The sequence below is a fragment of the Nuphar pumila genome, chromosome 10 (assembly GCF_984573655.1).
Source record: "Nuphar pumila chromosome 10, dmNupPumi1.hap1.1, whole genome shotgun sequence".
Lineage (NCBI taxonomy): Eukaryota > Viridiplantae > Streptophyta > Magnoliopsida > Nymphaeales > Nymphaeaceae > Nuphar > Nuphar pumila.
Genome location: NC_143258.1, coordinates 44,408,347 through 44,425,096, shown reverse-complemented (window position 1 = coordinate 44,425,096; position 16,750 = coordinate 44,408,347). Strand labels below are relative to the sequence as shown.

Below are 16,750 nucleotides of genomic sequence, written 5' to 3'. Positions count from 1 at the left end.
GCTAGAGCATCTCGGTTCGAGTCCAAGTGGCGGCATCCTCTAAAACTAAAAAGGACACAACGGATCCTTTAATTCGATCCCATATTTACATTCGGTAATTAAGGGCCCCATTTTTTTATAACAACAAAAAATGATTGGTTTTTTATGATATTTGCAACTTTAGAACATATATTAGCTCACATATCTTTTTCGATCATTTCAATTGTGATTCCTACTCATCTGATGACCTTGGTCTATGAAATTGTAGGACTATGTGATTTGTCAGAAAAAGGCATGATAGCTACTTTTTTCTCTATAACAGGATTATTAGTTACTCATTGGATTTATTCGGGACATGTACCATTAAGTGATTTATATGAATCATTAATGTTCCTTTCATGGAGTTTCTCTTTTATTCATATAGTTCCATATTTTATAAACTATAAGAATTATTTCAGTACAATAACTGCCCCAAGCGCTATTTTAACCCAGGGCTTTGCCACTTCGGGTCTTTTAACTAAAATGCATCAATATGCAATATTAGTGCCTGCTCTCCAATCTCGTTGGGTAATGATGCACGTAAGTATGATGTTGTTGAGCTATGCAGCTCTTTTATGTGGATCATTATTATCCATAACTCTCCTGGTCATTACATTTAGAAGAAACATAGATATTATCGGTAAAACCAATAATTTATTAATTAGTTCATTTTCTTTTGATGAGATCCAATACTTGAATGTTTCGTTTAAAAATTATCACAGATATCAATTGACTCAGCGATTGGATCATTAGAGTTATCGTGTCATTGGCTTGGGTTTTACCCTTTTAACTATAGGTATTCTTTCAGGAGTAGTATGGGCTAATGAGGCATGGGAATCTTATTGGAATTGGGACCCCAAGGAAACCTGGGCATTTATTACTTGGACCGTATTCGCGATTTATTCACATACTAGAACAAATAAAAGTTTGCAAGGTGCAAACTCAGCAATTGTGGCTTCTATGGGATTTCTTATAATTTGGATCTGCTATTTCGGGGTTAATCTATTAGGAAGAGGGCTACATAGTTATGGTTCATTCACATTAAACATCTAATTGAAGAAAAAAACTGCAGAATACATAGAAAGATTGTACACATACTCTTTCATTCCCATATACCCCTCTCACATAATATTATTATACATTATATGTATAAGGTGAAAGATATATGTAATCAGAAATATCTGGAGTTTTTAAGGATCCTTAAAAACTCCAGATATTTCTGATTACAATTTCCTTCATTTAATTGTGACTTGATAGAAGGAAAAATCCTCTTTTTCTTTTGATTACTCTAGCCAACGATTTATTTGTTTGTAAACTGCAGTGCAGGATTATTGGATTGGACTTTCTGTGCTGCTCATAATCATAAATAAAATCCGTCCATGAAAGCTACCCATGAAAGTAATTAGATAGAATAGCATTTACCTTGTCAACTGATAGTGAGAGAACGAAATCAGGATAAATACCAATACCTATTATAGGTAAAAGGATACATATCAAAATAAATATTTCTCGTGGTCCAGAATCCACAAAGTAAGAGTTTGGAACATTGAATAACCTGTATCCATAGAACATCTGGCATGGCATAGATAATGAATAAATAGGAGTTAATATCATTCCAATTGCCATTACAAAAGTAATTAGTATTTTTGACACTACAAGGTATTTTGGGCTAGTAATTATTCCCAAAAATATCACCAATTCCGCAACAAAACCACTCATTCCTGGTAATGCGAGAGAAGCCATCGAGAAGCTACTGAACATCGTAAAGATTCTTGGCATTAGTATAGCTATTCCTCCCATTTCGTTAAGATAACGAAGATGTATTCTATCATAACTTGTTCCTGCCAGGAAAAAAAGTGCAACACCAATAAATCCATGAGAGATTATTTGTAAAATGGCTCCATTGAGTCCCGCATCGGTTATAGAACTAATTCTTATTATTATGAAACCCATATGAGATACAGAAGAATAGGCTATTCTCTTTTTTAAATTGCGTTGACCGAGAGAAGTTGAAGCTGCATAGATTATTTGAATAGTTCCTACTATCATCAACCAAGGAGAAAATATGGAATGGGCGTGGGGTAATAATTCCATATTGATCCGAACCAACCCGTAAGATCCCATTTTTAATAAGATTCCAGCTAGAAGCATACATGTACTGTAATGTGCCTCTCCATGGGTATCTGGCAACCATGTATGTAAATGTATGATCAGTGATTTGACAGCATAAGCAATAAGGAAGCCAAAATAAAATATTATTTCCAATGCCACGGGATACGATTGATTAGCTAATGTTTCAAAATTTAATTTTGGTTTATTGGAACCATATAAACCCATACCTAGAACTCCCATTAAGAGAAAAATGGAACCTCCTGCAGTGTACAAAATGAACTTTGTAGCTGAGTACAAACATTTCTTTCCTCCCCACATGGATAGAAGTAGGTAAATAGGAATTAACTCTAACTCCCACATGATGAAAAAAAGTAAAAGATCTCGAGAAGAAAATAATCCTATTTGACCACTATACATTGCTAACATCAGGAAATGGAACAATCGCGAATTTCGGGTAACTCGCCGAGCCGCTGAAGTAGCTAAAGTAGTGATAAATCTTGTCAATAAAATAGGTCCTATGGAAAGTCTGTCGATTCTGAGTCTCCAGTGAAAATCAAAAAGATTTATCCAGTTAAAATCTTCTTCCAATTGGATTAATGGATCGTCCAATTGAAAATGATAGCAGAATACGTAGGTCGTTAGAAAGAGTTCAAATAAGCAAATACAGATAGTATACCATCGCACTACCTTATTTCCTCTATGAGGGAGAAGGGCAATTAAGGAACCCGCAGATATGGGCAAAACAACAATGATTGTTAACCAATAAAAATCACTCGTAGTAAAGACAAAATACACTTAGATTTGACCAAAAAAACCCGCGCTCGGATTTTCTCGAGTACGGGTTTTTGTCGGTAAAGAGGAATCAAATGGATTCAAGGGGAGTTTTTTGTAACGTATTAATAAGCTAGACCCATGCTACGGGTTGTCTCATGCCATAAATAAACCCGTATACTTAAGAAATCCGTTGGACAAGCAGATTCACATCTCTTACAACCTACACAGTCCTCCGTTCTTGGTGCGGAAGCAATTTGCTTAGCTTTACATCCGTCCTAGGGTATCATTTCTAGGACATCTGTAGGACACGCTCGTACGCATTGGGTACACCCTATACATGTATCATAAATCTTTACTGAGTGTGACATTGGATCTATCATTTTTTTTGGAACGTCATAAATTTTCGGTCTGGTAGCTTTAGTAAATGATTCACATATTTGGACACCAGACGAATCGGTGATTAGACCATAAATTTTTGTTATCAATCTATTCTATTTCTGATCTGTTCATAAGATAGGCCCAAGATACTTTGATCTCTTATGTTTCATCAAAATCAGTCAATACACGTTTCGCTAATCTATAAATGAATTATAATTATATATAATAAAGAAAAAAAAGAAATAAAGGTATAAAAAATTTATATTGCACTCCATTTCCTAATCCATGCTTATGATCCATTGATCCATAACATAAGCGCGTATCTATCTACTTCTACAGAGTGACATAACATATATGTCTTTATATATCTGGGTAAAGGTTACAACTATTTATTCAATAAATTTGATTGATTTATATGAGTTGATTTTCTGTTACAATAGATCAAAGAAACAATAGCTGGTCCAATAGCTGCTTCGGCGGCTGCAATAGCAATAACGAAGATCGAGAAAATGTCTCCCTTTAATTGGTGACTATCAAATAAATCAGAAAATGTTACGAGATTCATATTAACAACATTCAGTATAAGTTCAAGACACATAAGTGCTCTAACCATGTTTCGACTTGTGATCAATCCATAGATACCAATAGAAAATAAATAGGCACTCAAAACAAGTACATGCTCGAGCATCATTGACCAACTCCTCGTCAATCTCAATTTATTTCAATATAAACAACAATTCAACCGATTCGATTAATTAGAAGATTCTACTGAATAGAATTCAATTATCAATCCATATATAATAATAATATAAGATATACAGTACCAAAAAAGACACTGGAATGGGTCGTCGAACTAACAACTTTTCAATATGTCTTATGAACAATATTCCAATTTCAGGTGGACCGATGCGATAACAATTACACGGAGGAAGACCTTATTTGCTTTCTTTCATTTGGTTTGTTATTTCCAATTCTAAGTATCTATTCCCGGCGAGCCATAGCAATTGCGCCCACTAAGGAAACTAAAAGGATTATAGAAATAAGTTCAAATGGAAGATAAAAATCTGTTGATAAATGAATCCTAATCTGTTGAACATTACTTGTCAGGTCATGTTCTATGATCTGGTTTGATCTTGTAGTCCAAATAATCCCGTACCATGACGTGTTTGGGATAGTAGCAATTAGTGAAAAAAAATACTTGTACAAACTACCGAAGTGAACCCATCTCCGATAGTCTAAAAATGAAAAGAATTGTAATATTCTGAACCATTCATAAACATCACAACAAATAGGATTAAGACATTTATGGCTCCCACGTAAATAAGGAGCTGCGCAGCAGCTACAAAATAAGAGTTCGATGGAATATAAAATAAAGATATACAAACAAGAACCAATCCCGACGAAAAGGCAGAATAAATTGGATTGGTAAGTAATACCACTCCTAGACCTCCTACTATAAGACCTGATCCCAGAGATACTAAAAGAATATCATGTATTGGTGCAGATAAATCCATTATGTGTTAAATAAGCGATAAATAAGTAAAAATATATCATGATCTTACTGGTCGGGAAAAAGTGGGTTACGCTTTTTTGTATCTAATAGTTACTACCCCAACGTGTTGTGGCTTGATGTAGATAGAGTTAATCAATTGAACGGGCCAATCTTGCTTTTGTCTTTAGTCGAAACAGAGTTCGTAATTTCATATAAAAAAAGAAGAAGAAAATAACGGCTATGGCTATAATGACTATATATATATATTCCAAAAGGAGTCATAATCCTCACAAATCTAGTTATTATTTGTCTGACATGAAAGAAACTTACCTATTTTCGATCAAAACTTAATCTTATTTTTAATTGGTAATCGTTCTTGAATCAAGTGGTTTATCCATAGATATTTTTATTTGAGTTGAATTCATAATTGTTCGAACTGTGTAATCCCCAATTACAGACATTGGTAACCGACCCAAAGCAATTTGATTATAATTTAATTCGTGATGATCGTAGGTGGAAAGTTCATATTCTTCAGTCATTGATAAACAGTTTGTGGGGCAATACTCCACGCAATTACCACAAAATATACAGATTCCAAAATCAATACTATAATTAAGCAATCGTTTCTTTCTAATATCTGTTTCTAATCGCCAATCAACAATAGGTAGATCTATCAGACATACGCGAACACATACTTCACAAGCAATGCATTTATCAAATTCAAAGTGGATTCGCCCACGGAAACGCTCTGATGTGATCAATTTTTCATAAGGATATTGAATAGTTACAGGTAAACGATTCGCGTGAGATAAGGTAATCATGAAACTTTGACCAATGTATCTTGCAGCTCGTACTGTCTGTTGACCATAATTCATGAACCCAGTCACCATAGGAAACATATCGCGAATATCCATGAATAATTTGATGTTTCTTTCTTTTGCTTGAGAGAGGATATGAATCTGGAATATCCTATTCTGTTACAGCGAAACGAGTTGGGAAGAAGTTGTCAATAATAGATTACCGAGAGCAATAGGTAAAAGAGATTTCCACCCAAGATTTAATAGTTGGTCCATTCTCATCCTAGGTAAAGTCCATCTTGTTGAGATAGGAATGAACATGAACAAATAAGCTTTAGCTAATGTAATGAGGAGACTAATTGTTGTTCCAAAGACTTCACTAGTTGATTTTTTTCGAAAAGTTCAGTAATTGGTATATATGGAATAGAAAGATTCCACCCGCCCAAGTACAGGATTGTTACGAATAATGAAGAAACTAGTAGATTTAGGTAAGAAGCAACATAAAATAAACCAAATTTTATACCTGAATATTCAGTTTGATAACCTGCTACTAATTCCTCCTCGGCTTCCGGTAAATCAAAGGGCAATCTCTCACATTCTGCTAGTGAAGAAATTATAAAAACTATAAACCCTATAGGTTGACGCCAAAGATTCCACCCCCAAAAACCATATTTTGACTGCGCCTCAACTATATCAACCATACTTGAACTGTTAGATAATCATAGTCGATGATAACATCATTGTTCCCATCTCTATTCCAGAACCGTACATGAGACCTCAGCTTCATACAGATCCTCAATGGTCACGAATAAATCTAAGGTATGCTTCGGTATTACATCGGCATACCATAGGAAAAAATAAAGATGGATCAAAATGCTCGTAAGTGAACTAGAGCAGTGGGATTCTGTCCGTGATAAGATAATAATAAATAAAAAAGGACGCTTCTGAATCCATCTCACCCTTTATCCTTTTTGTTCAATTTTTTGTTCAGTAATAACTCGATCTTTCAATAAGATACAATAAATAGTCAATCCATTTTTGACTTCCTGTTCTTCTCTTCTTTCTCAGAGGGACTATACTATATAAATAAATGATTACTTCGTTCCTGATAGTTATTTTTCAATCAGTGGATAGGAGCTATACTCTGGATCGGGATCATGGGGAAGTACTTTTTGATCATTTCTACTAACTTCAAGCCCTCATTATGACTTCTTTTATGTAAAAAATATCTGTTTGGATATGTTATCTCCATTACTAATCTTTTGTGTACCTTGGTGTTCCTAACCGTCCACTCAGTTTTGTTTGATCCTTGGTATGGTAATACATACAAGAGTAAAAACTCCATACAGTTGATCTTTTGCGCTCGCTTCAAGTCATGATGACTAATCGATACTTGGGGTAAACAACTTCCACTGCTTATGTTTAGCTCCACTTTACTCTCGTACGTAGGTAATGAGACTCGATCTTCTTACTGCGAATTCATAAGCAGTTTTGTTTCACTCATATAACTATCTGGTTTAGTTCATCGATCTCAGTGATAAATAAAAAAAGAGTTCTATCTATATATTTATATTTAATCAACTTCTTTCCTAGAAAAAGCAAAGAAAGAGGTAAGAGTGTGTATTCCAATGAATCACACATAGAGATATGGATAACACACATGGAGTTAATGGTATTTCATAACTAATAGATTGAGCAACAGCTCGTAAACCACCTGAAAAGGAATATTTATTATTTGATCCATATCCGGACATAAGAAGTCCGATAGGGGCAATACTTGAAATAGCGATCCATAGGGAAACACCTATACTGAGATCGGTTAGAACAAGGTGATGGCCAAAAGGAATTACTGAATAACTCAGTAGAATTGATACGACCGCTATAGATGGGCCGACACTAAATAAATGAATATCTCTTCTAGATGGAAGAAGATCTTCTTTGAAAAGTAGTTTGACCCCATCCGCTAGAGCTTGAAGAATCCCCAAGGGACTGGCATACTCAGGACCAATTCGTCGTTGTATCCCTGCAGATATTTTTCTTTCTAGCCACACAATTACTAATACCCCTATTGTGATTCCCAATACAAGAGTCAAAATAGGTACAAGTAACCATATGAACCCATAGACCTCCTTTGAGGATTCCGATCTGAAAAAAGAATTGATAGCTTGTGCTTCTTCAATTATCATTTCAACGATCAACTTCTCCCATAATGATATCTATACTACCTAGTATTGTCATAATATCAGCCAAATTCATTCTTTTAACTAGCTGAGGAAGACTTTGCAAATTGATGAAACCGGGTGGACGAATTTTCTATCTCCAAGGAAAAACACTATTGTCTCCTATCAGAAAAATACCCAATTCTCCCTTTGGGGCTTCTACTGTCACATAAAGTTCTTGTTTCGACAATTCAAAACTGGGAGAAGGCTTTTTACTAATGAATCAATATTCAAAATCGTTCAATTCTGAATCTTTTGTTCCAGCAAAGCGTTGGAATTCTAAATTTTCATAAGCCCCCCCCGGGATTCCTTCTAGAGCCTGTTGAATAATTTTTATGGATTTCGTCATTTCGCCAATTCTTACTAAATAACGAGCTAATGAGTCTCCTTCTTTTTGCCATTGAGCTTCCCAATCGAATTCATCATAACACTCATACCGATCGACTTTACGAAGATCCCATTGGATTCCAGAAGCTCGTAGCATTGGTCCTGATAAACCCCAATTTATTGCTTCCTCTCCCCCAATAAAGCCTACCCCTTCAACTCGTTCTAAAAAGATAGGATTGTGAGTAATAAGCTTTTGATATTCAACAACTCCCGTTAAAAAATAATCGCAGAAATCTAAACATTTATCTATCCAGCCATGAGGTAGATCAGCAGCTACCCCCCCCCCCCCCCCGATACGAAAATAATTATGCATCATTCGCATACCTGTGGCAGCTTCGAATAGATCATATAACAATTCTCTCTCTCTGAAAATATAGAAGAAAGGAGTTTGCGCACTGATATCGGCCATAAAAGGTCCAATCCATAACAAATGCGAAGCTATACGACTCAACTCCAACATAATTACCCTGATATAGTTGGCTCTTTTAGGTACTTGAATATTTCCCAATTCCTCTGGTGCATTAACCGTTATTGCCTCCGTGAACATAGTAACTAAATAATCCCAACATGTCACATAAGGTAGATATTGTATAATTGTTCGGTTTTCTGCAATTTTTTCCATTCCTCTGTGTAAATAACCCAATATGGGTTCACAGTCAATAACATCTTCGCCATCTAGAGTAACAATGAGTCGAAGAACACCATGCATTGACGGGTGGTGAGTACCCATATTGACAACGAGGAGGTCTTTTCTTGCGTCTGGTACAGTCATATGTTTTTCTTCTGCGATCCCATATTCATTATTCCATGAATTCCTGAAAATGAAAGGAGGTTCATAAAAATTCAAGATCTAATGAACCAAATAATTCAAACGAATTTCCAAATTAACCAGTCTTTGGTCCCCGAATGCCCAATTGACCAATTAATTCCCTATAACGCACTCAATTTTTCTTTGATAAATAAACCAACAGTCGTTGACATTTCCCCAGCATTTTTCGCAGACCCCTCTGGGATAAATAATCCCTTCTGTGCAGTTCCAAATGTGAAGTAAGTCTCTTTATCTTATTGGTAAAACTAAATACTTGAAATTCAACAGAACCCCTTTTTTCTTCTTGCAGAATAACTGATATGGACGAATTCTTTACCATACAAATAAATTCTTCTCTTTTTTTCTTTTTGTTCCCACGGATATGAATCTTCCCAATCAAGAATAATAATACCATTTATTTCACTCTGGTGTACACAATAATCTGGATTGATTCATATTACTCTTTTTTTTTATCAAACAAATAAAAAATGAATAAAAAAAATAAATTCATTCAGACACAAAGGGATGGTATATTTCTGGACTCACGAAACAGAACGAAAGGGACCTAAAAAGATCCTGTCGATTCATTCCTAGGTCCAATTTATATGCGACTGAATCCTGTGTATCAGAGTCTAACACAAGGTATGTATTTATTTGCATGTCCCCCCAGGCACGTGATAGAGAGGGAAATTGACTGTAACATCAGCAAATTCCAAATCGCTGATACATATGGATCCTTGACATACTGAAACGACTCCCGTTATTGGTATCAAACCAATATCGATTCATACAGGCTAAATCTTCTAATCGATGAGTGGGCCAAAGAAACACTTTCCATTTTAGAGAGTTATTTGTATCTGTATCAAAATGCTTATCCCTATCTACAAATTTCTCAAACCCCTATGCATTAGTCTTAGCCCTATTGAAAAATACTGGATTCTTATTCACAACGTTCTTATTTCGGTAATTGAAACGGCTTATAATTCTAAATTCTCTACGATGGTTAGGAGATAAAATATTTTCAGTAACAAGCAAATAATAATTATTATTGTCCCCATTCACACATACTCCTCCGTGGCATGCAATCGAGCCATTAAAGTAATTCTCATCAATATGTTTTTTTGCTTGGTACCCTCGATTAGTTTGGTGCTGAACCTTACGTGTCAATGAAATAGCTATGGTTTGATACATAATCAAAATTCCATCCCATTTGGTAGACAAACGAACCGATTCAATAATAAATATTCCCCTTTTTATCAATTCTAGAAGAGACAAATCCTTATGAATCAACATTACATCTAGACCCATTTCTCCTCTTTCAATAGAGGATATAGCAATTTCACTCGGATCCATAAGTCTAAGCAGTAGGCAATATACCTTTATATTATTAGTCATTCTTTGATTAAAAGAATCACCCCATCGCAGTTGAAAAAGAAAATATTTTTTCAGAAGGAAGTCTAGTTCTGCTTCCTTCTTGTTCTTGAATTTCTTTTTCTTTCTGCGTTTCTTAATATCTGAACCTGTGGAATTTGCTCCAACATCTTTTTTTTGGTTTCTTGTATCTGATATAAGATTTCCTTGGTGATGTCGTTCTTTCTCGTCCCGGTTCCGATTCTCTAATTCAAGATATTCTTTTTTATTAGATTCTGCTTTTGGATTAGATCTTTCTTTTTTATTAGATTTGACCTTTGGATCTATATAAAGATCACTTGTTTTTTTTCCATTAAAATGAAATAGAAGCAATTTGATTGGTATGATCCACGGATTAGTCCTATATCGATCATAAAGTGGCACAAATTCTGGTAAGAACCAAGGGTCCAGATTTGATATAGTATGATCTAACATTTGTTCATTCATTCCCATCCAATCAAAAAAGAACTCTTTTTGCTTTGTCCGGATTTCTTGATGAATTCTGATATAAAGATCTTTCTTATTGGTCCCAGTCTTAGTAGTTTTATTTTTATTAGTGAAAGTTCCGATATCCGTACTGGTCCTAGTCTCAATATCGTTTCTAGGGTCAAAATAAATGATTCTCAATTCAAAATATTTTCTATCTAGATTTTGATCCGTATCAATTATATATTTATCTTCTAGGCAATCATTAATAGTTATAACATAAAACGATTTGTATTTATGTGTATTGTAATTAGATAGAGATAAAATCTCTCCATGCCAGTTTACTTATAATGGTGATCCATAAATATTGGAGTCTTTCACATATTCATAATTAATATATTTATATGATAAAAGATCATATCTGTAGTGTTTTTCATTTTTTTTTGTGACTCAGACTCTTTAATAAGCCCAATTTATAAAAATCCTTTCTCTCTGAATGAATTAATTGGTCTTTTTCTTCATATGAATCCAATTTTTGTAAGTCGTTATTTGTAATCGTACGATGCTGATTGACTTTATTTCTCCATTTTAGAGGTGCTAATCTAGACCATTTGGCATGGGATTAATTGTATTGATAATGGTTCTTTAACCAGTTTTTCCATTCATTCATTCCAGAATTCCGCAGTTTCTTGTGTTTTGATTCAGAATCAGATATTTCTCGTGTATGGAAATAGTTATGGAAATAGTCTTTTATTCTATCCTTAATAAAAGGATATGTTCTGTAGTATTGAAATATGGATTCTGACTTATATTTGTTACTAACTTGGGTTTGCAATAATTTGTAAAACACATAGGCTTGGGACAAAGAAGATAAATCGCAATAAATCGGTGAATGACTATTACTACTAATAGTAGTAGTATAAGTAGAAAGAGATTTTATAGTCGAAATGAAAGGAATTATATTTTGATTCATTTCATTAGTATCCTTTTCTTTTGTTTCGTCATTGTAAGTGTATCTATTTAGAATTTTTTTTGTTGAGTCAAGTGTTGAGTCAAGAAAAAATTGTACATTGATCTTGTAAATGTTAGTGATACATAGAAGGATACCCATGTATATTCTTTCAATGAAAGATTTCATAAAAGAGTTCCATTTAGGAATTAATCGGGCACTTCCTTTTTTAGATATTTGCCAAATATATTTTTGTGATTCCGTTATTTTTTTTTCTTGTCTTTCATAATCTTTTCTACTTGATCCCGGATTTTGATTGTCTTATCAGCCATATCATTAATTTTTCTTTCTGTCAGTGAATCGTTTGCCCAATCTCTGGACCCAATTCTAATGGGTGATTTCATGGATGATCCTATTACTTATTTTTGAATCTTTATTATTTGGAATTCGGTCAAAGACTCGCGTCAATCTAAAAAAGAAAATGACTTTTGATTTTATAAATAGAACTATTTTGATAACCCATCTTATTTTTTCTTTGAAAATCTCTAGAAAACCTTTTATGTTATCTTTTAGAATTTTAAAAATGAAAAAACCTTTCTTTTTTACTTTTCTAATTTTTTTTCGAGTGTTTTATGAATGGGTTAAAAAAAGAAAGGGTTTTTTTGGGGAGAGCCAAAGGGCAGTTTTGTTTCCACCCCCCAGACCGTTAAAAAACAGATTTTTTTTTGTTTTTTTCTTAGATCCCTATGATGGGATCGTAGCTTAGATCTACGCCAAGGTTTCAGAGAGAAAGGAAATAGGATTTTTATCTGAATACCGTCTGTTAACCAGTCTTTTAAAAATTTTGTTTCCGATAATTGAACACCGTTATATGTGCATTTGACATGCATTTCCCTACTCCATTCCTTAAAATCTTCATACCACTCGGGGAATTGAAATAATAACATACGACCAATATTTTTAACTATTATCAATGAAGGTAATACGATGTATTTTTGAAGAATCGAGTGGGTTACTAATAGGGAACTCCTTACTGCTTGAGCAAATGGAATAGTATCCCAAGCTTCTACTATTGCTATCCGTTCATCCTCCTGTCTTTTATCCTCTTTTCTTTTATACTCCCTTTTTTCTTCTTCATGTTCTTCCTCTTTTGCCCCTTCGCCCACATAATCAGACGTTTTTATTTTTAATTTGAGACTTTTCTCCTCCATCCAATTCCTAAAAATTAGGTTCATCATCCTTGAGATATCAAAAGAAAACAAAGGTGTTTTGTCTATTCTGTCCAAAAAAAGGGGGGGAATGCACATCTGTTTGAAACATTTCCCACGTCACTGTTTTACGTCTTTGAGCCCGAATCGACCCTTTGATTATATCCCGACAAAAATCCGATTGTTGCGAGTAACGTATCAAGGCCATCTCATGTTCTTCTGCTTGATCACTATCAGTAATATTAATGATATTAGTATCAATATCCTCATCGGTATCAGTATCAGTATAAATTACCACACGTTTAACTTTTCTTGAACGAATCCCATGATCATCTGTGGCTTCTTCCTCATCATCTTCTTCTTCCTCCTCCTCCTCCTCTTCTTCAAAATCAAAATCGGCAGTCAGTTTGTATAACCATTGAGGAATCTTTTTCTTCATTTCTTCAATTTTTATTGATTGATTACTAATTTTTTTATCATTTGGATCAGCTCTAACCATATCGAATAGAAATTCTGCTTGATTTTCTGAATTAATTTCTTTTTCTTCTCCCCCAAAAGCAAATTGTTTGAAACGAGTTCTTGATTCCTCAGCTTCTTCAGCTTCTTCTGTAAATTCACCAATTGAGACTGATGAATCGTCAATGACTGCAGATGATGATTTCACATCAAGTTTATATATTTCGTGTTTAAATTCTCGATAATCCTTGGAAAGGATACCATGAATCTTGTTTATCCAAGAATTTTTGGTAGACCCCTGTGTGGAGGTGATTGAATCATTCCTAATTGAATATAAATACCCTTTTTTGATTGTTCCACGATAGGGTCCGTTCAAAAGAGGATCATAAAACTTAGGTAAGCATTCTTGTTCCTCTTCATCATTGCACAATCTGGCCCTTTTTTTGACCACATCGAGGATAAGAGATCCTTTGTCTATAGCTTCTATTCAATTTATGAATTCGTTCCTTAAGTTATCTCTTTGTTTTTCAGTGGTCGAAACCCATTCATTAGACAGGTCCTTCGCAGGTAGTTTTTCCGCTGTGCGAAAAGACATCTTTTTTTGTATCATTTCCAAAAAAGTAGACAAACTGGGTGGATATGTGAAAGATACTATTTGTTTTCCATCACTTGTGCATGTGTTAAAAAAATATTGAGACATTTTATTTCTTACATCATTTGAAAATCGATCGTTTTCTATATATCGCAGGGGTCGATTCCATAGTTGATAATCGAAAAGAAGAGACAGAAGGGATTTTTCAACCCATAAGAGTTCATTCTTTTCTTTCTCTTTAAAGCCGAATTCATCTTTTTCCTTTCCATTCAGCCGGATTTCCTCTGTTTCATATATCTTATAAGGATTCCACCTTCCTTCCAAAGAAATGGAAAGGTCTTCTTCCACAGATCTCTCTTCTTCCTGCTCTATCTTCTTTGTTTTAGAAATTGTTTCCATTTCTATATCTCTTTCTTTCTCAGTTTTCTTCTTTTCTTCCCCCTTTGAACTTTCTTTCAGTTTCTTAGTTATAATAGGTGATGGCATTCTTCCTAGATAGCAGACACAGGTGATAAATAAGAGAATACTAAAGATTTGAGACACAAAATTTCTCCATTTTGACACAAGATACTTTTTAGATCTAAAAAGTGCATTAGATCTCATTTTTTCCCATGGCCAAGATAATACTAAGCCAATAGATTTCATCAATAAAATGTGACCAATTAACCAGCCAAAAAAACTACTTATTACAAATAATATCTTATTGTTGCATCGAAACATAGAAATGTCGACTAATCTGGTTAATGTTGAACTTGGTAAAATAAAATGGTTGAATAATTTAAAAATTAGATTATTCAGGAATACATATTGAATGCTAAGGTTGGGAATGAAATTCCCGTGAGTAGATCTATGATAAAAAAGGGATTTGTGATTGTTCCAGAAGAACAAGAAATGAAGCAAAAGATACGGTAGAACTAGGACAGTTAGTGTATGGGGTCTACTCAATGCTAGATGTAGGGGCGGATAATAGGTCGATATGAATATTATGAACAGTCCCATAATAAAAGCGGTTGTTGCTGATACCTCTTTTTCGCTCCCTTCTTTCATAACCCGAGTTCGTAAAAGTAAGAGATAAGAGGGACCTATAGAAAATGTGGTTAGAAATCCATAATAAAGTCCGACCAAAACGACCGAATTAACTATATTCATCAATAATAATAATAGATTACCGAGTAGACTATATTTCAAAATCATTCATTAACCTCCCCTTTTTCTGTTGCAACTTATCGATTATTATATGATAATTTCTTAACTTTCCATATATAGAAAATAGAAACATATAGACTAGAAATGACATCTCTTATGCCAATGATACCATCTTCTTCGATTGAATGACATTCAAACCAAAGAAAGGGAACTGAATGGAATTGGGATATGGATGGAATATAATGAAATAGAGCGCCTTTGGGGTTCCCTATGAAATGAGGCATGGAACGGAGCCACTGCGAAGAAGTTCCGGGAGTTATGAAGGAAGCTTCAGGCTCATATTGGTCATGGGTTGAAAACGGGAGTTAAACTCTATGAGATCTAATCTCCCGTTGTTCCTCAGTAGCTCAGTGGTAGAGCGGCCGGCTGTTAACCGATTGGTCGTAGGTTCGAATCCTACTTGGGGAGATTAATGAAGGGGCTCGCTTTGACCGTTAGGAGTAGGTAACCCGTTCCCTGTCTTTGTTTCTATTGCATTCTATCTCATCGTATGACATTCTGTTCTGCGATATTTGAGAATCACCGTCAATACCTTGACGTAGATCCGGGATAATCCTTTGTTCCATAGCCCTGGGGCTATTTACAACCAGCCAATTAAGAATTCTCAGGTGATGTACTTGCAGTGCATCAAAGATGCAATCATCGATTTTCTCGAGGGGCCACAATTACCGCGAGCAAGCATATTAATGTTAATGTAATGACGAGGAACACATTTTTGCTATGCTACTAAGACTTGCTCTGCTATTCTGCCTAAGCCTGGCTGAGGAAGAGTTATGGGGAGTAAAACACAAATATGCTGATTTGGACCGGGCGTACTATATGTAACTATTATCAATAAATAGTAAAGCCATTGCATTTCGACAAAAGACCTACACCCGAGTTTCATAGCTTTGCGTCCGCTATCCCGATCATGATTTTACTACCCCTAGAGGTAATAAAGGAAAGGAAGGGGCCTTCCCCTTTGAGGCTGGTTGTGGGCGAGGAGGGATTCGAACCCCCGACACCGTGGTTCATAGCCACGTGCTCTAATCCTCTGAGCTACAGGCCCCACCCCGTCTCCACTGGATCCGTTCTCGAAAGTACCCTCCAAAAGGAACCTTTCCTCTCCTCAGCCATTTTATTTCGGATTAAGAAGATGTGGAAGCGCGTTTCTCTCTACTCTATAAGAACAATGCGTTGTTCCGAGGTGTGAAGTGGGAGAGAGGGGATGTCATAATTAGAGTTTTGAATAAGATGACCTTTTCATTTAATAAGAAAAAGCGGTGTTAAGCTTTTTATCATCCTAGCGCCGAGCTATTTTTCCACAGGACCTCCCCTGCAGTATCATCACCGCAGTAGAGTTTAAACACCAAGTTCAGGATGGATTGGTGTGGTTCCTCTACGCCTAGGGCACCAGAATATCGCACTATGAACGAAGAAAGGCATGAGAGAAAAGCATTATTATATTGGCTAGTGATTGTGAGGCCCCAATTCTTGACTGGAAGGGACACCAAAGGGAACCTTCCTCTGCCCCTCCAT

General features: G+C 35.1%; 2 non-coding genes across 2 annotated transcripts; one reads left to right on the top strand and one right to left on the bottom strand.

Moving 5' to 3' along the window:
* Positions 1-15,568: 15,568 nt before the first annotated feature.
* TRNAN-GUU (transfer RNA asparagine (anticodon GUU)) lies at positions 15,569-15,640 on the top strand. The gene has a single exon. It is a non-coding gene; the product is annotated as a tRNA-Asn (tRNA).
* Positions 15,641-16,206: 566 nt separating this feature from the next.
* TRNAH-AUG (transfer RNA histidin (anticodon AUG)) lies at positions 16,207-16,285 on the bottom strand. Its single transcript has one exon. It is a non-coding gene; the product is annotated as a tRNA-His (tRNA).
* Positions 16,286-16,750: the final 465 nt, after the last annotated feature.